This window comes from Bactrocera tryoni, unplaced genomic scaffold (assembly GCF_016617805.1).
Source record: "Bactrocera tryoni isolate S06 unplaced genomic scaffold, CSIRO_BtryS06_freeze2 scaffold_11, whole genome shotgun sequence".
NCBI lineage: Eukaryota > Metazoa > Arthropoda > Insecta > Diptera > Tephritidae > Bactrocera > Bactrocera tryoni.
The window spans coordinates 18096692-18112802 of record NW_024395824.1 but is presented as its reverse complement, the minus strand read 5'-3'; the positions used below and the strand labels follow the sequence as shown (position 1 = coordinate 18112802).

The 16111-nt window shown below is 40.7% G+C and overlaps 1 protein-coding gene across 9 annotated transcripts in view; it reads left to right on the top strand.

The window, feature by feature from the left end:
- Positions 1-16111, top strand: part of LOC120779502 — a 288110-nt gene that overhangs the window by 225769 nt on the left and 46230 nt on the right. The gene's annotated exons all lie outside the window — the stretch shown is intronic.

The following is a 16111-nucleotide window of genomic DNA, read 5'->3' as shown; positions in this document are numbered from 1 at the left end:
CAAAGAGCTAAATTAAATTTTGTTTTAAACTTGGGAAAACGTTTACTGAAACATTTCAAATGATGAAAAAAGTTTATGGTGGTTTATGATTTCCCGTAGTAATGTGCATGAGTGGTTTAAGCGATTCCAAGAAGGTCGTGAGGACCTCTGTGACGATCAGAAGTCGGTCGTCTTCAGAAGTCAAAAATAAAGACAATGCTGCTTTGTTTTTACGATTCCGAGGGTAATGTACACCAAGAGTTCGTCCCACCTGGCCAAACGATTAATGCTGTGTTTTACCTTGGTGATATGAAGCGTCTTTTGTCACGCATTCGTCGTGCTCGACTACAATACCGTGAGGCAGGGTCCTGGCGCCTGTTGCACGATAATGCGCCGTGTCATCGGTCGACGCTTGTCACTGATTTTTTGACAAAAAACTCCATATTAACCATTAATCACTCACCCTACTCACCTATTACCTATTTGGAGAACTTCATTTGCCCATGAAAGGACACTGGACATTTCAGCTATCCAAAAGGCGACGACCGCTATTCTCAAGAGCATTCCGAAAAATGACCTTAAATACTCATTTGAAATGCTAATTGACCGGGCTAAACGCTGTATCGAAGCACAAGGAAACTTCTTCTTCTTAATTGGCGTAGACACCGCTTACGCGATTATAGCCGAGTTAACAACAGCGCGCCAGTCGTTTCTCCTTTTCGCTACGTGGCGCCAGTTGGATATTCAAAGCGTAGCCAGGTCCTTCTCCACTTGGTCCTTCCAACGGAGTGGAGGTCTTCCTCTTCCTCTGCTTCCCCCGGCGGGTACAGCGTCGAATACTTTCAGAGCTGGAGTGGTTTTCGTCCATTCGGACAACATGACCTAGCCAGCGTAGCGCTGTCTTTTAATTCGCTGAACTATGTCAATGTCGTCGTATATCTCGTACAGCTCATCGTTCCATCGAATGCGATATTCGCCGTGGCCAACGCGCAAAGGACCATAAATCTTTCGCAGAACTTTTCTCTCGAAACTCGCAACGTCGACTCATCAGTTGTTGACATCGTCCAAGCCTCTGCACCATATAGCAGGACGGGAATTATGAGCGACTTATAGAGTTTGGCTTTTGTTCGTCGAGAGAGGACTTTACTTTTCAATTGCCTACTCAGTCCGAAGTAGCACCTGTTGGCAAGAGCAATCCTGCGTTGGATTTCCCGGCTGAGATTGTTTGTGTTGTTAATACTGGTTCCTAAATAGACGAAATTATCTACAACTTCAAAGTTATGACTGTCAACAGTGACGTGAGTGCCAAGTCGCGAGTGCGACGACTGTTTGTTTGATGACAGGAGATATTTCGTCTTGCCCTCGTTCACTGCCAGACCCATTTGTTTTGCTTCCTTGTCTAGTCTGGAGAAAGCAGAACTAACGGCGCGGGTGTTAAGGCCGATGATATCAATATCATCAGCATACGCCAACAGCTGTACACTCTTATAAAGATGGTACCTTCTCTACTAAGTTCTGCAGCTCGAACTATTTTCTCCAGAAGCAGGTTGAAAAAGTCACACGATAGGGGAATCGCCTTGTCTGAAACACTCGTTTGGTATCGAACGGCTCGGAGAGGTCCTTCCCGATTCTGACGGAGCTCTTCGTGTTGCTCAGCGTCGGTTTACACAGCCGTATTAGTTTTGCGGGGATACCAAATTCAGACATCGCGGCATAGAGGCAGCTCCTTTTCGTGCTGTCGAAAGCAGCTTTGAAATCGACAAAGAGGTGGTGTGTGTCGATTCTCCTTTCACTGGTCTTTTCCAAGATTTGGCGCATGGTGAATATCTGGTCGGTTGTTGATTTTCCAGGTCTAAAGCCACACTGATAAGGTCCAATCAGTTTGTTGACGATGGGCTTTAATCTTTCACTCAATACGCTCGATAGAACCTTATATGCGATGTTGAGGAGGCTAATCCCACGGTAGTTGGCGCAGATTGTGGGGTCTCCTTTTTTATGGATTGGGCATAGCACACTTAGAATTCCAATCGTTGGGCATGCTTTCGTCCGACCATATTTTACAAAGAAGCTGATGCATGCTCATATATCAGTTCTTCGCCGCCGTGTTTGAATAGCTCGGCCGGTAATCCATCGGCCCCCGCCGCTTTGTTGTTCTTCAGGCGGGTAATTGCTATTCGAACTTCTTCATGGTCGGGCAATGGGACGTCTGCTCCATCGTCATCGATTGAGGAATCGGGTTCGCCTTCTCCTGGCGTTGTGCATTCACTGCCATTCAGCAGGCTGGAGAAGTGTTCCCTCCATAATTTAAGTATGCTCTGGGCATCGGTCACTAGATCACCTTTGGGGGTTCTACAAGAGTATGCTCCGGTCTTGAAACCTTCTGTAAGCCGCCGCATTTTTTCGTAGAATTTTCGAGCATTACCCTTGTCGGCCAGCTTATCAAGCTCTTCATACTCACGCATTTCGGCCTCTTTCTTTTTCTGTCTGCAGATGCGTCTCGCTTCCCTCTTCAATTCTCGGTATCTATCCCATCCCGCACGTGTTGTGGTCGATCGTAACGTTGCGAGGTAGGCAGCCTGTTTTCTCTCCGCTGCGGCGCGGCACTCCTCGTCGTACCAGTTGTTCTTTGCACTTTCCGAAAACCAAGGGTTTCGGATGCAGCTATACGTAAGGAGTTTGAAATGCAAATCCCACAGTTCCCTTATACCGAGTTGTTGATGAGTGCTCTCAGAAACAGGAGTGCAAGCCGAGTAGAAAATCGTTCGGCAGTCTGTTGTGATTGCAGCTTTTCGACGTGGAACCTTCCTTGTGTTTGTTGGCGTGCGTTTTTTGCTGCACAGAGGCGGGTGCGAATCTTGGCTGCAACAAGATAGTGGTCCGAGTCGATGTTAGGACCTCGGAGCGCACGCACAACTAAAACACTGGAGACGTGTCTTCCGTCTATCACAACATGATAGATCTGGTTGGTAGTTTTTCGATCCGGAGACAGCCAGGTAGCTTGATGAATTTTTTTATGCTGGAATCTAGTACTACAGATAACCATATTTCGGGCCCCGGCGAAGTCGATCAGCCCTCAATCCATTTGGGGATGTTTCCTCGTGGAGGCTGAATTTACCGACCGTAGTGCCAAAGAATACCTTCTTTGCCCACCCTGGCGTTAAAGTCGCCAAGCACGATTTTGACATCGTCGCGGGGGCATCTCTCATAAGTGCGTTCCAAGCACTCATAAAGGCATCTTTGGTCACATCGTCCTTCTCATCCGTCGGGGCGTGGGCGCAAATCAGCGGTATGTTGAAGAACCTCGCTTTGATGCGGATTGTGGCTAGACGTTCATTCACCGGAGTGAATGATAGTACTCGGCGACGGAGTCTCTCTCCCACCACGAATCCAACACCAAACTTGCGCTCCTTTATATGGCCACTGTAGTAAATGTCACAAGGACCTACTCGTCTCTGTCCTTGTCCCGTCCATCGCATTTCTTGGACGTCGGTGATGTCAGCCTTTATTTTTGCGAGGACATCAACCAGCTGTGCAGCGGCACCTTCCCAATTAAGGGACCGGACATTCCAGGTGCATGCCCTTAAATCATAGTCCTTATTTCGTTTGCCGTGGTCGTCATCAAAAGGGGGGTCTCTCATCCGAGGCTGGTTGTTACTGTTCATTGGGGTAGGCTTTTTACGTGGCGGGTCCCAAACCCAGCGCACAACCCTATGCAGGGGATGTTTCGCCTTCTCACTTTAGCTCACCTTCGAACGGATGTTCTAAGGCTAACCAGAGGAGACTTGGTCAAAGACCGGAAGTCGTGAGCTGCTTGAGTCATGTGTAAAAGAATCGTTTCTGGCCACTCCCAAGTGAATGGCGATCTGAGAACTTTCCTCACTTGCGTGAACTTCTACACATGACCCCATCCTCCGCACAAGGAAACTACTTTGAATAAAAATATATAACTTTTGAAAAATATTAATTTTTTGTTGTGTTTTTAACAGTCCTGTTTTTTTTCGACAGACCTTGTATACGGCCATTTACAGCATATGAATTAAATGAATATTTTCGAAGATATTACAGATTTAAAAATTTGGGGGCGTGGCGTTTGCCTAAGTAAAATAAATAACAATACAGACCTAATGCGGGAGAACACTAATTTTCGTATGCATGCATACTTACATAGTATATAGATTATACTGATTGTTGCTCCTGAAGAAGGCAGTTTTTTTTTATGACGAACCCGTCAGATATTTTTAATATTCATCGTCACAGCATTGTGGCTACTTTACTAGATTACGGCCGAAGGACCCATTCATAACAAAACAAACGCGACATCTAACATAAAATAATAGCGGTATAACCGCAGTATCTATTATAATTATAAGATATATAGAAATATTTTCGAAGCATATGCGTAAAATTTCAAACTGATCCGTCCTCAAAAGTAATACACTTGCTAAATATTGGGAATGGTCGATTAGAACTGCAACCAAATACGCAGTGCAATGGATCATAACTGGCTCAGTAATCAGTCGATGAATATTATACCACCTGCATCCCAAAAGACTGATGCCATAACCTTCCTAGCCAACTTTTTCGTCTTTCCACGCTTGAGGACTGGTTCATAATGTGTAGTCCATTAGGTTGACTGTCAATTGTCTTCCAATGTAAAATGATGGAGCCACACACCGACGCAAAAAATCGGTTTTATTATGATTAAAGAGCACTCAAACACTCCTCAGAATCAGCAATTCGTTTTTTTTTTTGTTGGATTATGAACTTGCGCGGCAACTACTTTGCACAGAGTTTCGCCTATTTAGGCAGTCTATTTTAACGGTTGATTTCCTTGCTGTGGAGCCTCACTACTTCCGGTCTTTGACCAAGTATTCTCTGGGTAGCCTAAGAACATCCGTTCGAAGGCGAGCTAATGTGAGAAGGCGAAACATCCCCTGCATAGGGTTGTGCCCTGGGTTTGGGACCCGCCACGTAAAAAACACCCCCAATGAAAAAGAAAACACAGCCTCGGATGAGAGACCCCCCTTTTGATGACGACCATGGCAAACGAAACAAGGACTACGATTTGAGGGCATGCACCTGGAATGTCCGGACCCTTAATTGGGAAGGTGCCGCTGCCCAGCTGGTTGATGTCCTCGCAAAAATAAAGGCTGACATCACTGCCATCCAAGAAATGCGATGGACGGGACAAGGACTGAGACGAGTAGGTCCTTGTGACATTTACTACAGTGGTCATATAAAGGAGCGCAAGTTTGATGTAGGATTCGTGGTGGGAGAGAGACTCCATCGCCGAGTCCTATCATTCACTCCGGTGAATGAACGTCTAGCCACAATCCGCATCAAAGTTTTCTGCGCCAACTACCGTGGGATCAGCCTCCTCAACATCGCATATAAGGTTCTATCGAGCGTATTGTGTGAAAGATTAAAGCCCACCGTCAACAAACTGATTGGACCTTATCAGTGTGGCTTCAGACCTGGAAAATCAACAACCAACCAGATATTCACCATGCGCCAAATCTTGGAAAAGACCCGTGAAAAGAAAATCGACACACACCACCTCTTCGTCGATTTCAAAGCTGCTTTCGACAGCACGAAAAGGAGCTGCCTTTATGCCGCGATGTCTGAATTTGGTATCCCCGCAAAACTAAAACGGCTGTGTAAACTGACGTTGAGTAACACCAAAAGCTCCATCAGGATTGGGAAGGACCTCTCCGAGCCGTTCGATACCAAACGAGGTTTCAGATCAGGCGACTCCCTATCGTGAGACTTCTTCAACCAGCTTCTGGAGAAAATAGTTCGAGCTGCAGAACTAAATAGAGAAGGTACCATCTTCTATAAGAGTGTACAGCTGCTGGCGTATGCCGACGATATTGATATCATCGGCCTCAACACCCGCGCCGTTAGCTCTGCTTTCTCCAGGCTGGACAAGGAAGCACAGAAAATGGGTCTGGCCTGTCATCAAACAAACAGTCGTCGCACTCGCGACTTGGCTCTCGCGTCACTGTTGACAGTCATAACTTTGAAGTTGTAGATAATTTCGTCTATTTAGGAACCAGCATTAACACCACCAACAATGTCAGCCTGGAAATCCAACGCAGGATTGCTCTTGCCAACAGCTGCTACTTCGGACTGAGTAGGCCATTGAAAAGTAAAGTCCTCCCTCGACGAACAAAAGTTAAACTCTATAAGTCGCTCATAATTCCCGTCCTGCTATATGGTGCAGAGGCTTGGGCGATGACAGCAACCGATGAGTCGACGTTACGAGTTTTCGAGAGAAAAATTCTGCGAAAGATTTATGGTCCTTTGCACATTGGCCACGGCGAATATCGCATTCGATGGAACGATGAGCTGTACGAGATATACGACGACATTGACATAGTTCGGCGAATTAAAAAGACAGCGGCTACGCTGGCTAGGTCATGTTGTCCCAGATGGATGAAAACACTCCAGCTCTGAAAGTATTCGACGCAGTACCCCCCGGGGGAGGCAGAGGAAGAGGAAGACCTCCACTCCGTTGGAAGGACCAAGTGGAGAAGGACCTGGCTTCGCTTTGAATATCCAACTGGCGCCACGTAGCGAAAAGAAGAAATGACTGGCGCGCTGTTGTTAACTCGGCTATAATCGCGTAAGCGGTGTCTACGCCAATTAAGAAAAAGAAGAAGAAGAGCCCGAATTCAACAGCCCCCAAACATCAATGCTTTATTAACACACGAAATGGCTTTTGATCCATTTTTTGTAAACTTGCTTCACACAGAATGTTATATCTCATTAACTAATTGTTCCTCAGTTGCGCAATATGTATGCGTTTCTTTTTAAAATAGGGGCTGACCAGAAATTATATGGATGGTATTAGTTGCACCATCTATGTACCAGCCACAGTAAAGCATGGACGGGTCTGCTAGTGTAGGTACAAGATATCTTTTATAGGGGGGTCAAACCACGTCAAGTGGTCCATGAAAATTTCGCAAAATCAACGATTTTGAAAATTATCAGTTTAATAGGAAGGAGATCAAATTTTTCTTTTTTGTTAAAGTTATTGAAGGTTGAAATTTAGAGCATGATAAAATTGTAAAATTATTTTCTCATAAACTACTGGAGATAAATCGATGAAATTTTGTGAAGTCAAAGAAAAATGTACATGTACATTACAGATATTTTTCACGATATTTGTTTAAGTAATAATATTTTACATTATTTTTTGTAAATAATTTCTGCGTCACTTCACTTCTCATCGTATTAGCTGTTCTTTTTCATTTTCCGAAAACCAATGGTTTCGGTTGCAGCTGTACGTAAGGAGATTGACGAGTGCTCCCAGAGTGCAGGAGTCCCAACCGAGTAGAAAATCGTTCGGCTGTCTGTTGTGGCTTGGTGGTTTCATGTATTTTTCTATGCTGGAATCTAGTATTACCACATTTCGGGCCCCTTCGAAGTCGATCAGCCTCAACCCATTTCGGGATGTTTCCTAGTGGAGTTTGAATTTACCGACCGTAGTTCCACCGATACCTTCTTTCATTTCTTGGATTTCGGTGACGTTAGGCTTCACTCTAACGTGGATCTCAACCAGCTGACCAGCTGCTCCTTTTCATTTAAGAGACTGGACATTCCAGGTGCCTGCCCTTAAATCGTCATCCTTAGTGCGTTTGCCATGATGGTGATCAAAAGGAGGTCTCTTATCATTGGTTGTTTTTTACGTGGGAGGCTCCAAACCCAGCGCACAACCCTGTACAGGGGATGTTTCGCCTTCTCACATTAGCTCGCCATCACACGGATGTTCCTAGGCTACCCACAGGTTACTTGGTCAAAGACCGGAAGTCTTGAGCTGCTTGAGCCATATGTTACTTTCCATGTAATAAAATATCTGATACTTTCACTATCTGGTGTACAAATACAAAAATAATTAATATAACTGGATAAAACTTTAGACGAATAATGTCTTCAGAGTACATCACCTTATTAGTAAAAATTTTCCAAATCGAAATAAAACTATTCAAGGCCTCTGGTACCGAATTTGTGGACCACAGTATCCATAGTTAACTTTTTATCGAAAATATCACTCAATACGGGAGATATGCGAAATTCAGTAAGAATCCTTTCCTGACAATAGATATTCCTTATATCTTTGTGCCCAAAAAACATACAATTTGACGAAAATTTGACTTACCTCCCATAAGACGAATATCAGGATTCTCGAGCACGCGGCTGATTTTGTTCTATATGATTGGTGATTGTATGTGAGATACTTTATGAAACCCAGGGAATAGCCATCGCATTTTAATAATATCTGGTATCAGCAAAAATTGATAAAAATAGGCCGATACCACCCCAACTACAATAAAGAGTATAGTACGTAGGTTGCTATATATATTTCTGGCCTAATAATGTAAATAGGCATATTTATCAACGAAAAGGGTTTTTTTTTTGTTTTTTTTTTTTTTGTCGATTGCTGTTTTGTTTCGGGCTCATACGCATAGATCCACGATTCGTTACCGGTGACGATCTTATTAACGTCTTTTGAAGCACCGCGATCGTATTTTTTCAGCATTTCTTTACACCAATCCACACGAGCCTTTTTTTGAGCGATTGTCAAATTGTGCGGGATCCAACGAGAACAAACCTCTTTTATTTATTTTTTTACGGCCAGGTGTTCATGCAATATCGAATGTATGCTGGTGGTATGTTACATGATGGTCTTGCATTATCAGTTCACGTACGGCATCGATGTTTTCTGGCACAACGGCTGTTTATGGACGACCTTCACAGAATTCGTCTTTGAGCGAGCGTCGGCCACGATTGAATTCGTTGTACCAGTTTTTCACAGTACTATAGGATGGTGCTTCATAGCCATATAAAGATTTTAGTTCATCGATGCACTCTTGTCGTGATAATCCACGTCGAAAGTTGTGAAAAATGATCGCACGAAAATTTTCACCAGTTAATTCCATTTTTTGGCCGAGATGAATTTTTTAATTCCCTGTAAATAAAACAATTCACGATTAAATGACAAAACGTTCTGAGTGCTATTATGCTAAAAAATGTCAAACTTTCCAATGGAAATGTAAGATTGCACCTGGCAACACTTAGTGTTGCCCTAGGGCAGAATATATATAGCAGCCCTCGTATATATTAAATAATATAGCTTAGATTCCGATCCTATGTTTGACGTTTTACATCTTCAGGTATTTGATTCTTTCAAGTAGCAAGAGTAGAAAATGTTCGGTTACACCCGAACTTAGCCAATTTTGCCCAAGAGGCTATGGGTCTAAAGCCGAATTCGAGTCAGCGATTTATTTGGTGCAATTTAATTTTTCGGGATTATAAAAATATCTTCGACAGTTTTGAGTTATTTTAAATATTTTATTGCTCATATGTATATCACATATCTTCTATACAACCGATCCTTCAGATAGTTTATTTTCCAGCATCTTGCTTTTCATTAAAAACCTAAGAGTAGGTAACTTTGCAGAACTGTTCCCTACAATGTGCATTCCAAACTAAACAGGACTTTTTGAATCTAGCGCCCCCTGGTGATGCCATCTATATGTTGACAGGTGTGTTAGAATCTGCTATCTTTATCGATTGTCCAGTGAGAATTTCATGACCTTTCACCGATAAGAAGCGATTTTATTGCGGTTTAAGTGTCAATATGTTTGTGTTGTTGGTGCGAAAATTAGCTTCGAACAAAGAGCCAACATTCAATTTTGTTTTAAAATTGGTAAAACTTTTACCGAAACGTTTCAATTGATGAAACAAGTTTATGGCGATGATTGCCTACCCCGTAGCAGATCGCACGAGTGGTTTCAACGTTTTCAAAGTGGTCGTGATGTGGGCCAATCAAAATCCGTGATCACCGGAAATTCCATCGAAACTGTGTGTGAATTCATCAAAAATCAGGTTAACCACTCCGCGTATTCGCCTGATATGGCAAGGAAAGCGTTATACAGACGTAGAGGCCATTCAAAAGGCTTGAACCGGCATACTGGCGGCCATACCGGCCAACGAACTAAAACACTCGTTCGACGTGCTTTCGGACCGTGCAAAAAGCTGTATTGAAGCAGAAGGAGACTATTTTGAATAAAATAAATTGATTTTGCCGAAAGAACCATTTATTCTGTTCTTATTTTTTAAAGTCCTGTTTACTTTGGAACGCACCTGGTACGTATGTTGTATATAAATATGTTATATGTACATATGATGGAAATTTCTTCCAGTACATACATACAACAAATGTATGTATCTATGTATGTACGTACTCGATGGAATTTCCATTGTTGACGTATCGAAAATTTGTAACATGCGCACATTTTGAAAGCATATACATTTTGTGCCACACATGAATCAAATCAATCCAGCAGAACATTGTAGTTGTTTGCTGTACTCGTAGATTTACTCGTAGTTTACCCGCAGTTTCACATCGATTCAAACAATGGCCGCAACGCAAAGTGATATGATACCGTTTACTCGATCGTGATTGCCGAAGAACAGATTGTTCGTGTTGCATCAAATCAGTTGACGCTGGCGGGTACTCGAATTGATAAACAGTGTTGTCTATGATGAACTGAATTGATTTGATTGCGTTTTTGGCACGAGTGTTTGTTTCGATTTAATCGTACTCGTTGCAGCTTTCTGGTATGTACACAAGTACATACATTAGTATTATTTATCAGTAACTAGTCTAAACCCGCGGCTCCGCTCGCCCTGTTTTGTCAAGGATATCATTTATCGTGATAACAATATAATGGTAAAATTGGCAATCTGCATTTTTTATTGATATCGTAAATCACTTAAGGAATAGTACATACATAATATGTTTGATGTAACAAAATCTTCACAGTCTATGCATCAGCATCCTATATCGTTACACATATGTAGTATATGCTTCTTGTTATAGTGAATACCAGAGCAGGAGTAGAGCAGAAGATGGCGCGTCTAATGCCCTATATCTAATCATATGGTAATGTTTCGTCCAACATTCATCGAATGAAATTGCAAAATCGACGGCTAAAACCCAGATACTACACTTCAAAAACACAGACTTGAACGTTCCTTTTAAATATTAAGGGTAATCAATATCCGATGCATCGTTGCATATGCAAAAGTGTAAATGTAACATTTTCCAATAGATCATGAGCGACTGCTTTTTTATATCTGAATTCAACCCTGTTCATTGTAAAATTGGCAGCTGATTTCTAGTAGTCAAATGTGAAATAAAATATTTGGTAAATATTCTCAGCAGCAATCATGCCAAGGAAAAGCGAAAGAGAAAAAATTCTTGATTATTTGGTAGAGAATACGGCAAATGATATTCTTAATATAATAGGTAAAAGTTGGTGACTAAATATCTTTTTCTTTTCATGGTTCCTTTTTTTATACAGAAGTGGACGAAGATGCTGAGGTGGTCGATAAAATTTTAGATTAATTTTAGATTAACAGTATGGCGAAATGAAATCTTGAATAAATTCGACGAGAACCGGTTCCGCCAAATGCTTCGAGTACGCAAGGAACAATTTTACAATATATTTCACCTAATTAACAACGATTCGGAATTCAATAAAGCACATTCCTCGATACAGATTCCTGTGGATTTGCAGTTAGCGATTGTACTTTATCGTCTGGGCTCAAGCGGAGAGGGTGCTGCATTGAAAAAAATTTTAACATTATTTGGTGTAGGAGATGGTGGAACTTTATCCATAATTACGAAAAGAGTTTTCAGTGCTATACTAAGGTTAAAAGATTCTTTCCTTTTTTGGTCAAATGAAACAGAGCGATCAGAAATTGTACATATCGATCCTATATCATTCTTTTCTCGTAAGCACATATACTCTATCAAAGCCCAAGTAGTTTGCGATTATAAACTCAAAATACGACACGTAATAGTGGGACATGTTGGCAGTTGGCATGATACGAAAGTATGCCGCAGCAGCTCACATTTCCTGCAAAAAGACACATTTTTTTCGTCACAGCAGTGGTTAGCTGGTGAGTCAGCCTATCTTTTGTCCGAAACTATGATAACTCCATTCCGAAGTAATGCTTGAGTGCTAGACATAAATTCCCGAATTAATTTCAATTTGCGTCACAGTAAATTTCGAGTTCGAGTCGAGCATTGCTTCGGCCTATTGAAGGAGCGGTTTTGCAGTCTTAAGGAGTTCAGAGCCCGCCTTATAAATAAAGAAAGCCACAATTTATGTTTTTTTACATGAGTTTTCTAAACATCTTTGTTTGTCGAAGACATTATTTGGGACATCATGGGTTGAAAAACAAGAAAAAACGTTAACTTCGGCTGCACCGAAGCTGTTATACCCTTCACAGGTGCATTTCTTTAAGTAACTAAGTGTTCAGTTTGTATGGAAGCTATATGCTATAGTAATCCAATCTGAATAATTTTATCGGAGATTACATTGTTGCCTTAGAAAATAATCTATACCAAATTTGGTGAAGATACATTGTCAAATGTGTAAGTTTTCCATACAATAACTTGATTCCGATCGTTCAGTTTGTATGGTAGCTTTATGCTATAGTTAACCGATCTGAACAATTTCTTCGCAGATTACATTGTTGCCTTATAAAATAATCTATACCAAATTTGGTGAAGATACATTGTCAAATGTGTAAGTTTTCCATACAAGAACTTGTTTCCGATCGTTCAGTTTGTATGGTAGCTATATGCTATAGGTAACTGATCTGAACAATTTCTTCGCAGATTACATTGTTGCCTTAGAAAAAAATCTATACAAAATTTGGTGAAGATACATTGTCAAATGTGAAAGTTTTCCATACACGAACTTGATTCCGATCGTTCAGTTTGTATGGTAGCTATATGCTATAGTCAACCGATCTTAACAATTTCTTCGCAGATTACATTTTTGCCTTAGAAAATAACCTATACCAAATTTAGTGAAGATACATTGTCAAATGTGAAAGTTTTCCATATAAGAACTTGATTCCGATCGTTCAGTTTATATGGCAGCTATATGTTATAGTGGTCCGATATCGGCCGTTCCGACAAATAATCAGGTTCTTGATGAGAAAATGACGTTCGCAAAATTTCAAAAGGATATTTTAAAAACTGAGGGACTAGTTCGTATATATACAGACGGACGGACGGACAGACAGACAGACAGACAGACGGACATGGTTAAATCGGCTCAGCTCAACATACTGATCATTTATATATATACTTTATAGGGTCTCTGACGCTTCTTTCTGGGTGTTACAAACATCGTGACAAACTTAATATACCTTGTTCAGTGTATAATAACGTCTTAGTTGTGGTATTAACGCTCTGACTTGTAAGTTCCTTAAAATTTCTTCTTCTTTGGCGCTATCATCTTCATCACTTTCATTATTGTTAGGCGAAACTTCTTCCAAAATATCGTTATCTGTCGAAATACCGGCTACAGCAACGTCAATGTCAACATTTACGTGTTCATCGAAAGTGATAGCATTTTCAAAACTCCGCAAGCATGGAAGCAGTTTTGTATACACAATGTGCTAATATTTTTTCAAGCTTTATAAGAAATGTGCATAGCTGTTAATATTGTGCAATTAAACTTTTTCTTTTCATCAATGCTATTAACCAGTTTTATAACAATTTCCTTACGGTAAAATGACTTAAAATATTTTATAATACTCATGTCAAAGGGTTGCAGCTTAGACGTAGTGTTAGGTTGCAAAAACTCAATTTTTAAGTGGCTAACATGAGGGAAGCCATTATGCACCGTACAACTGTCTATGAATAGCAACATCATTCGATTATTGGCTGCCATGGTGTCATTTAACATTTGAAGCTATTCGTTAAATAATGTTTTTGTTATCCACGCCTTTTTATTGTGCCGATAATGCACTGGAAATCTACATATATTTTTTAGTGCATAAGTTTTTCAGTGCCATCCATGTTTATAGCAATAAAATGGTCACTCGATCTTTACTGTGCTTACCCCCATGACATTTTTCATTTTTAAAGCAATAGGTTCGGTCTGGCAAACATTTATAAAACAACTCAGTTTCATCAGCATTAAATATATCCTTAGGTTCGTAATCTTTTATCAGATCACTCAACTTTTCCTTTCATTCACAACATACGCCTTCACTGACAGAAGAACTTTCGCCGCACATTTTTTATACTCTCGCAACAATGTTGCTAAGGAGAGTATTATAGTTTTGTTCACATAACGGTTGTTTGTAAGTCCTAAAACTAAAAGAGTCAGATATAGGGTTATATATACCAAAGTGATGAGGGCGACGAGTAGAGTCGAAATCCGGATGTCTGTCTGTCCGTCCGTCCGTCCGTGCAAGCTGTAACTTGAGTAAAAATTGAGATATCATGATGAAACTTGGTACACGTATTCCTTGGCTCCATAAGAAGGTTAAGTTCGAAGATGGGCAAAATCGGCCCACTGCCACGCCCACAAATGGCGGAAACCGAAAACCTATAAAGTGTCATAACTAAGCCATAAATAAAGATATTAAAGTGAAATTTGGCACAAAGGATCGCATTAGGGAGGGGCATATTTGGACGTAATTTTTTGGATAAGTGGGCGTGGCCCCGCCCCCTACTAAGATTTTTGTACATATCTCGGAAACTACTATACCTATGTCAACCAAACTCTATAGAGTCGTTTCCTTCAGACATTTCCATATACAGTTCAAAAATGGAAGAAATCGGATTATAACCACGCCCACCTCCCATACAAAGGTTATGTTGAAAATCACTAAAAGTGCGTTAACCGACTAACAAAAAACGTCAGAAACACTAAATTTTACGGAAGAAGTGGCAGAAGGAAGCTGCACCCAGGCTTTTTTTTTAAATTTAAAGTGGGCGTGGCGCCGCCCACTTATGGACCAAAAAACATATCTCAGGAGCTACTAGACCGATTTCAATGAAACTCTATATCTAATGTTTTCTTAACACCCTGATGACATGTACGAAATATGGCTGAAATCGGTTTACAACCACGCCTTCTTCCAATATAAAGCTATTTTGAATTCCATCTGATGCCTTCTCTGTATAATACGAGTGTAAACATTAGGAACCAATGATGATAGCGGAATAAAACTTTACAAAAATACGGTATTTGAAAAATATGTAAATGACGTATTATGAAATCTCGATTATCACTTTACCATGCGAGAGTATAAAATGTTCGGTGACACCCGAACTTAGCCCTTCCTTACTTGTTTAAATGTGATATCGTGCCGCTTTTTAAATCGATCTAGCCAACCACTGCTTGCCTTAAAATGCATTATGTTCGTAGCTTTGGCAAAAAACAAAGCCTTTTCTTTTAATAACTGGCCTCCAGTGGGAACATTACTTTGACGGCGTTGTGTAAGCCACAAGAGTAGAGACTTTTCTATATTCGGGTGTTCAGCTTGTTTCTGACGTTTCTGTTTACTAAGAGATGATGCTTGCATAATAAATTCCTTTTTCTGTAGAATTGATGTTAATGTTGATGGAGCGATATTAAATTGTTCTGCCACTTCAACTTTTTTTGTTCCATTATCAACGGCTGAAATAATGTCCTGTTTTTTCGCTATTGATAATGTGTTATTCGTACGTTTTTTCGACATTTTTACGCATCGATGTTACGCTTGGGAAAAAATCAGCAAACTGAACGAAAATAATGAGAGACAGCACACAATTCAGCATGTATAGCGACATAAGGGCGGCATAACTATCTACAAAACCTAATGGTGACTTAACTGCCAAAAATTTCACATTGCATTACGAATTATAAGATGTTACGAAATAAAATCACGATTTATAAGAGGTTTAATATTCTTTGCGTTTCGAAAAATATTACGAATTAACGTGGGGACCAAAATGTATGAAATTTTTACGAACTAACGAATTTTCTTCAAGGGGACAGACATTTTTACGAATTATTGAGAATTTTGAATTAGTGGGGTACGAACTATCGAGACTCGACTGTATAAGATAACTCTCTATATGTACATACTATACATATGTGTGTTTGACATTGCCCAAAAAATATTGTACACATATGCGTACACATGTGAATATGTCACCCAAAAAAACCACATACATTATTCTACAAACACAAAAATCGCCTCAAATAGCATCATCAATTTTCATTCATGACTGCAAGCCCACTTTCAATTGGTAAACTCGCTTCAT